Here is an 8,886-nt window from a genome sequence, read left to right as displayed (position 1 = left end):
TGATTGGTCTCTCTAAAATTCTCCTTAGGTGTGGGTGAGTGCGTGCATGGTTGTTTGTCCTGTTTGTCTCTGTGTTGCCATGCGATGGTCTGGCGACCTGTGACCTGTCCAGGATGTACCACGACTCTGGCCCGTTAACCACCTGGAGATAGGCACCAGCACCCCTGGAGACCCCACTAGAGGGTTGCCAGGGGTGGATGGATGGATGGATGGATGAATGGTTTTGTGTTAGTTTTATTTAGTTATTAGAATATATGTGAAAAAAGATACATTTTTTGTCTACTGTACATTGGCTTGTCTGAAAACATCAGCCTGACAATGAAAGTTGGTGGCAACATCATGGAAGCTGGTTTGCGTTGATCGGAAGATGGATGGAACTAGAAACATGGCAGTCCTTCAAGAAAACCTGGAGGCTGCAAATCACTCTGGAAGAGTTTCATCTTTAAATCAGAACAAGGACCCAGCACACCCAGGCAGCTCAACAGCCTGCAGCAAACACAGTTTGACTCTGATAATGTGTCGGATGAATGAGGATGTGACGTCAGCGCAGCAGGTGCAAAGAGCCCATTGGTACATTGATCTTGTAGCCAGAGAAACTGTAATCTGTTTTGGATTCTTTAAAGTGGACTGCAAACATTTGTTTTTGTTTTATATTGGCAATAAAAATAAAGGTTTTAGGAGCAGAGCTAATGGTGCATTTGAAATCCATGAAGGCTATGTGTTCCTCTGTTTGATCAATTAATATTTAATAAGAGAGTTAGTTTTAGTTTCACTGAATCAATTAAAAGTAAGTCCTGTAGATTTAATATTTCTCTATCTTAATAAAGTTTTGTTTATTATTAAAAGAATGTTAAGATGTCCAGAATCAGTTGCAGCTTGTTTTTTTTTAATCTGCGCAAAGAAAAATTAACATTCTTATCTAATATTTTAATTTTTATAATTCTACATAATTATTACTCAGATTTTTATAAACATCCTTTGGACCATGCAAAGCATTTTAGCTGTTTCTCTATAAGATCTATTTTCTATTTCCAGTTATTAAGTTCTTCCAAACTGCTATGAGAGCAACCTTGAACACAACGATCATTTTAATTTGATATTTGTTCAAATCATCTTTCCATTCTCTTACTTTGACTCACTTGCTCCTTGCCTTTCTCCTTATTTCTAAATCACCACATATGCCTACTTACCAAACCTACTACTCAGTTTATTAATTCCTGCAAACCATGAGCTAGTAGTTTTCATCATTATTTTTCTTTCTATGAAACTTTAACTGTTTAAAGTTTCCTCATCCTTTTCCTTCTTAAAAAAACTTTCATATTCCCCTTTCTTGTGTTTCACATTCCTGTCTGTTACTTGTTTTCCTTTATGACTTTTGTTCCAGTTTTCAGATATTTTTTTATTTATTATATTCATCTACTTATTCCTGTATTTATTTATTTAGTTAGTGTTTCATTTAGTCATCTATTTATTTGCCAACACACTGTTATCACAATCTTCTGTTTCCTTAATTTCTTGGCTCTTTCTTTAGTTTTTAATTTTATCCTATAGTTCTAGTTCTATTTTAGTATTTAATTAACCTTTTAACCTGTACTTTACTATCCATTTATTCAGATATTTTGTATTTTATCAGGGTCCTGCCCTTCAACACACTCCCAATATTTTCACTGCTGCTAATCTTTTGATTTACATTTACTGTTGAAATATGAAGCAGTAATTCGTTCAATGGTTGTTAATGGCGAGGTTGCTATGCCGCCATCTGCTGTGTATTCTCCAGTACTGCAGTTATTTTTCTACCATCCCGGACAATTTAAATGAATTCATTTATAAAAGAAATTAAACGAACACATATTGAAACACTTCTCTCCACTTCCTGCTATTTCTACCCATTTTAAACAATTTAGACCAGTTTGTTAACACCTAGGCTGTTCTAAAAACTGGTTTCTTTTTATAGTGGGTAACAGTTAAAAATACCAATTGTGGTAATCCTTTCTTGGACTCTTACGAGTGGAGGATTCTTGCCTCTGCATCCTCAATTGGTTTGCTCCTTCCAAACCCGCTACTTTAAATGAGATAAAATACCTAAAGGTGTTTATACCTCCAATCACACTTCAGTTCCGGAGCTGAAGCGTCTTCACGCAGGACTCCGCCGCCCTGTTTTTTTTTACGGAATGAAACTTTTAAGACGGATTTAAGCGGCTGCTCGCTGGACTCCGCCATCCAATTATCACCACAACAGCATAAAGTTAAAGCCGTTTAGTTTCAGCTGTTAGAGCCCAGGATTCACAGCGTTTCTTACACAGGATCATTCACGCTTTTCTTTTAAAAGACAATTTACTCTCAGTAAACGGAGTCCCGTCAAGCGTCAGATTCCAGCTGGTAAACCAAATACCAGTCCCGGAAAAAGATCTAAACTCATTCTGAAGAGTTTAGCCGTGCGCACGGTCCTTCTGGATTCGGTCTCACCCGCTGGAATCCTTCAGGATCTTGGGATCCGGCTTGGAAGGACCAAATTAATGTCAGGTTCATCTACCTAAGCATTCTCAAACTGAAAAAGAAGAGAGAGACAAGTGAGTTTTAGATTTACTTGCAATGAGAACGGACAGCAGCGTGCTTTAGTTACAATCTACCCGCTCTAAAACAGCTCCTCCCAGAGACTTTCTTTTTATTTCCTTAGGGCGGTCCTAGTTACAGAGCCTATTCAGGGGTCTCAAACTCCAGTTCTCGAGGGCCGCAGTCTTGCAACTTTTAGATGTGCCTCTGCTGCACCACACCTGAACAGAATAATTAGGTCATTAAGGCTCTGGAGAAGTGTTCTACACAAGGAGGAGGTCATTAAGTCATTTCAATCCAGTGTTTTGTACCTGTGGCACATCTAAAAACTGCAGGACTGCGGCCCTCGAGGCCTGGAGTTTGAGACCCCTGGATTTGGTTATCTTGAGTTAATCACATAGCAGCTGCTTCTTCTGTTCTCTTGAGTCACAGGTGTGTTGCACCTGCAAGCTGCTGTAATGTAGAATGTAAAATTCAGAGTTCTTGTTTATTTCCTTCTGTAGAAACAATGCAGGAACTGATGAACCCACAGAACAAGGAGGTGTCTTGTGCATCCCTGTCTCATGTACAGTTCCTCTGTTTCTGGTCCATAAACTTCGACCCTTAATCATCCGTCAGTCATCACTCTTGCTGCAGACCATCTGGTGTCAGCTTCCAATTTGACCCGTTTAGATGTCTTCCTGCAAGCATCTCTCACTAGGCACAAATTCCAAAAGCAAACAAGAGTATTTATATTTGTAATTAATTTAAACGCATCACTATCCCACAAACATCCTGTTTCCAGCAACCCAAAATATCCTTTACTGTTAAAAAAAAACCCAGGGTGGCACCCAATACGCCAACGTTGAATCGTACATATGCATAAAAATTCCCCCTACTTTCTGACATACTGATAATTCCTCTTCCTGGATATTTACCCTGACTGGTTCTTCCCTTTGCTGGACATCTTTGCTTTTTTCCACCAGCCTGGATTCGATCCTGTCATTTTTAATCTTCAGTGCTACAATCTCTTTATTTAACTCTTCATTTTCTCTCTCTAGCCACTCGAGTTTTTCTGTTTTTGCTCTTAATTTATCCTCTGCAGTGTTTCTCTGTTTTTTCCGGTCCTCTTCCAGTTTATGTTTTATTCTTAATTTGGCTTCATTATCACATCTTAGCTGGTGTATAGTTGCATTTTCTTCCTCCAGGTCCAGATTAATTTTTCTGATTTGTTTTTTGTAAAATGCATTTGATTTTAGAAGTAAGCTATTTTCCTCATGCCAGTTGTGTGTGTTGTTTGTTCTGTTTAGTCGCTCTAGTTTAATCTTCAGACTTTCTACGGTTTTCTGAAGCTCTTTGTTCTCCTCCGCCAGCTTGCTGCGGTTCTTCTGTAAATTGTTAATTTTTGTCAACAAAAAATTATCCTCTTCCATCTTTGCTCTCTGGTTCAAACTGCAAATGAATTTCTCTGTGGAATCTGGCAATACAAAGGCAGCCGCCAGTGATGTCATAGACAGGATGAGTGACATCACTATGACATCAAAGCCACAAGAAGTCTGTTGGGTGTGGGGGAGGGGGGAGATGTTTTTTTTTTTAAACTTTATTCACAGACACACTGTACAACGACAGAGTGAAACATTTGTTCTGCCTCCAGAACAAAAACAAATACAGATAAATATATTCAAGATGAAGAAAAAGCTACGGGGCTTCGGTTCCCAACTGTTCATTCAAAGCAGTACAGAGTTCAATTGTTTTAATAGCTATTTTCTGTCTTTGATAGTCTGGATATAAAACTGAAGTTCATTGTAAAATGCAGCAAAGCATGGCTTCCCCTACCTGGAACAATGAATATGATATTTAAATAGTGACAATAAAGGATTTATGAGAAACTCTGAACTGTTGGGCTCTTTGCACCTCAGCTTCCGCGTTCGGGGCAAAGCGGCTCAATCTTTTCCGATCTATTGAAAAAGGCTCTTTACACTGGGCGTCTGCAGGGCTTGTCCAAGGTAACAATTAATGATGTACATCGATCCGAAGCCCCGACAATAAGCTGGAGAAAGGTTTCAAGATGTTCGCCTCGTTATACACAGATACGAAGGTGAGTTTTACTTCCTTTAAACTTTGTGGCTAACATTAGCTTTAGCTTATGCTAGACATTTTTCTTGTAAAAATGTGCTATTTAAGTATCTAAACATTTTTCATCCATTCTAACGGACAATGTTTTTACCTTGTTTTCAAGTATATTACCTGCGTTTATTGTCGTTAGTGTCAGAGACCAAGTAACGGTCTAGGGTACTATAATGTCCCCTCCAGTTCTCCCCGGTTCCTACGTCTACGGCTCTGACTGTAATCCTGGACCTGTGCTTCTGTCTGCTCTGTCCTCTCAACCCTCAGCCGATCACAGTACAGTCACAACGCTCATACTACTGTTCCTTCCTGTTGAAAGGGAGTTGTTCTCCACCACAGTCGCCCCGTGCTTTAGATGTAGAAATTGTTGGTTAATCAATAATCAGATGGGCTTAATTTATATCCACTAATCAGTTTGTAACAGTGATGAACTAAAATTGTGACTGGATCTGAATCTAAGTATTTTTTGTTCAAATGAATTGAATTGATTTAAACTGAATTTAGACCAAACCAGACAAAAACTGGTTTGGATGAATTTGACCTGGTTGAATTATAAAGTGGACTAAGCTGACAGCAGTGCAGTAAATTTCCTGGTAGATGGCTTTGCTGACTTTATATTTGATAAAAACAAAGTGGACATGAACAGCACATGGCGTTGCTGTCCAAATCCTCTCTGACTGTGGAATAAACTTCACACTGGACTTCAAGCACGGTCGATTCTGTGCCTCCACACTTTTCCTTTAGGTTCTGGGACCTTAATTCCCAAATTAAAGTCAAAATGTATTTTCATCTATAAAGGCAACTGGGCAACTTTATATCCCAAGTATGACGCTCATGATGTTGTCAGATTACTTTACGACTAAGAGTCTTCAGTCAGAGGCTTCATCAAGTTTGCTGTAATGCAGACTGCTACAAGAAATCCTTCCTAACAACCATTTGAAGAACCTTGAATAACATGATATTTAACCATATTTTACTTAATTTTAGGATCAATAATGTATTCTTGAATTCAAATTGAATTTAACTTTGTATGTCTCTTGAGACTCCAGTGGTTGTCTACACCTTCTGAATCTCTCCCAAATTCTTTATTGGGCTTCGTTTCACAATCCTGACAAAACTGTGATTGTCCTAGACAGATGTGCACATTGTCCTACCACACTTTCTTTCTTCCACTCAACTTTCCATTAACACGCTTGCATATAGAGCTTTGTGGCGAACCCTTCAACATTTTTCTGCATAATTGTCAAGATAATAAAAATAACATATTACATAAATCAAATATATAAATGAGTTTACTTTTTCTAACTCAAGCATTAAAATAAAACTTTTAGACAATCTTCTAATTTATTTAAACCCCTCCACATGCTGGCTTGCACGCCGAACCTCCCGACAACTTGCAGGTGGCTATTATTAAGTCTAACCCTTTCATGTATAAATAATGATCCTTTGTCTCAGAATTTTTTTTCCATTTTTAAAAATTTTTTTCTTAAGGCATTTAAAAGGTAGGAATTGTTTTTGTTAAAATATATATATTTTTTTATGTGATCAATTGTAATTTTGTCCAAATACACAGTTATTTGAAAAATACATCAGTAGTATTGTTCCTTAGGGGTTATCTGATGTAACAATATTTTTTTTACTTGCAAGACTCGTCTACAGTAGAAGGAGGGACCTGGTCGGTTCTCATGCTTTTTTGTCTGTCGGCCATATTGTATTTAACAAAAATAATTTCTTGCATTTGCAGCTGATGGCCAGTAGTTGATGGTATATTTTATGATGCATTAGTGTCCACTTCAGTGGTCTGTGTGCATTTATAACATAAAAATCCACAGGAAGCACAAGAAAATGGCTTTTAGATAGCTGTCCACTGTAGTGACCACTATGCATGAAAGGGCTAATAATAGCCACGACTCTTAGTTGTAAAGTAATCTGACAACATCATGAGCGTCATACTTGGGATATAAAGTTGCCCAGTTGCCTTTAAAGATGAAAATACATTTTGACTTTAATTTGGGAATTAAGGTCCCAGAACCTAAAGGAAAAGTGTGGAGGCACAGAATCGACCGTGCTTGAAGTCCAGTGTGAAGTTTATTCCACAGTCAGTGGCGCAAAAGGTGGCTATGCAGTGTATGCAACGCATAGGGGCGCTGCACTAGAGGGGGCGCAAAAACGATGTGGGGAATTTATTTTTTATATAGTCAGCATTTTATGTACTTAACAGCTGTTTGTGTATGAAATGATCAATAACAGAGGAACAGCACTGATTAGGCGCCCCCCTCCCATACAGGCAGCTTGGGCAGCGGCTGAGGCGCGTTTTGTTTTCTTTTAGATTTGTAGTAATGCCTCAACAACAGGGAGCTAAAGATGGGGCGCAGAAAAAACTCCGGGGCCCAAAACAGAAAACGGAAGAGGGGGAAGGATAAAGATGTTGGAGAGACGAAGAAAAGCTTTTCAAAATGGTTGAAAGACAGAAGGTAAGAAATGTCCGTGTATCAACAAGAGAGTTGTAAATATTCAGGTTAGCTTAAGCTAGCCGAAAATGATGATGTTCGCATCCACCTCAAAAATATGTAGTTGCGGCCCTGAGTAGAACGGTTAGATCAAAGCACATATGTGTGTTAGAATGGCAGAATCAAAGTCTAGGACTAAGTCCATTTGAGAAGCTGCGCCAAGATTTGAATATTCAGATGGTTTTCATGTAATTTGACTGGACTAGATTCATTTGCAAAGAAGGATGGATAAAAATGCAAGTCCTTCTAAAAAAGGTTTTAAAGCACACATTTTGTTTTCTATTGTACCACTATTCCATTTTTTTATTTTTTTTTTTACCTCCTCAATGTTTCGGCCTAACATGTTCCTCCTCCCCTGTGTTGTTTGCATTGTGCATGTGCAGCAAGGCCAATGTAACTGCAGGAGACGTTGTGCACAGGCCTGCAACCGTCTCTGTCCGCCGACCCCCGTCCCCCAGCGTCCCCCAGCTCCACCTCCACCCCAGTCCTCCCTTTTCCAGCCTCCATCGCCCAGCTCTGCAAAGGAGGAGTCCTCGCAGCGTGCCTCCCTTCGTCTGCCTCCCTCTCTTATTGTCCCAGTTTTCGCTGCACCCTGATCTTTAAAAACCCTTCTGTTGACAATGCGTATATTGATTTGTAGAATTGTTTAGTATTACTGTTTTTATGGGTTGTTTTTTGTGTTGAAACAGGTCTCTCTTGTAAATGAGACAATGAGTCTCAAGAGATTTTTCCTGTACTAATAAAGGATTATATCTAAATAAAGGATTATAAAGGATTATAACACATGACCTTTATAGTTGCATGTGATGGTCAGAAGAGTTGTACCCATTACCAATGCTTGTCCAGATGGGGAATATTAACACCTCTTGTGAGGGAGAATCTGTGGAAATGTCCCCTTCCTTCGCTGTCCTAACCGTCACTTCATCACCAGCCCTCCCCATTCAGGTGGGTTTGGGCAGCTGGTCAGGCCGATATGACCAGTCCAGCCAGTTAGCCAGGTCTTCATTGTGTCCAAGATCGCATATATTTATGCCCTGCTGTACCACATCTCCATGCACAGGGGGCGCAGTTTTGGACTCCCCCCACTGCTTCCATCTCCTCTATCTCCTCCTCGCCTATCACCCATCTTAGATTCTCTTGTGTTCTCTGACTCCCCCCATCCTCCCCTCCCCCCCTCCCAGCTCCGTTCGCCACCCTTCTGCCTCCCCCTCGCCTCTCTTCTTCTTCTCTCTTCCCCCGTTCAGTGGTGTTAAGCACTCCTTCTGCACACAGCACTGCAGATGAGGCCTCCGCCTCCCCCACAGTCTTCCAGGCCTCTCTCTTCCTCTCCCTCCTTGTAGCAGCATAGCAACACGGCCTAGCCAGCCAAGGTTCTCTCTGGGGTAATTTCCATCCATCTTATGTTATTCATCCCACAGCGGCAAAGGACAACAATGTGATGAAAATAATGATATAAAGATGTGCATCCAGTTTCTCACAAGAAACTTGAGTTGCAAAAATAGGATTCATATCAGCAAGACTAACAAGTTTTGATTCACAGCAGCTCTCCCATATTTGGTCACTGATATGAGGACGGGGAAAGTTAAGAGATAGTTTTGTAACTTTTTCAGAGAGCAACCTCAAGAACTACAGGGTGAGGGTTAGTGTTGTCTTTTACACATATAAACAATCAATCAATCAATCAAATTTTATTTGTATAACACATTTCAGCAGCAAG

This window comes from Xiphophorus hellerii, chromosome 1 (assembly GCF_003331165.1).
Source record: "Xiphophorus hellerii strain 12219 chromosome 1, Xiphophorus_hellerii-4.1, whole genome shotgun sequence".
Lineage (NCBI taxonomy): Eukaryota > Metazoa > Chordata > Actinopteri > Cyprinodontiformes > Poeciliidae > Xiphophorus > Xiphophorus hellerii.
The sequence above is the reverse complement of the archived record's forward strand: the minus strand, read 5'-3'. Positions refer to the sequence as shown.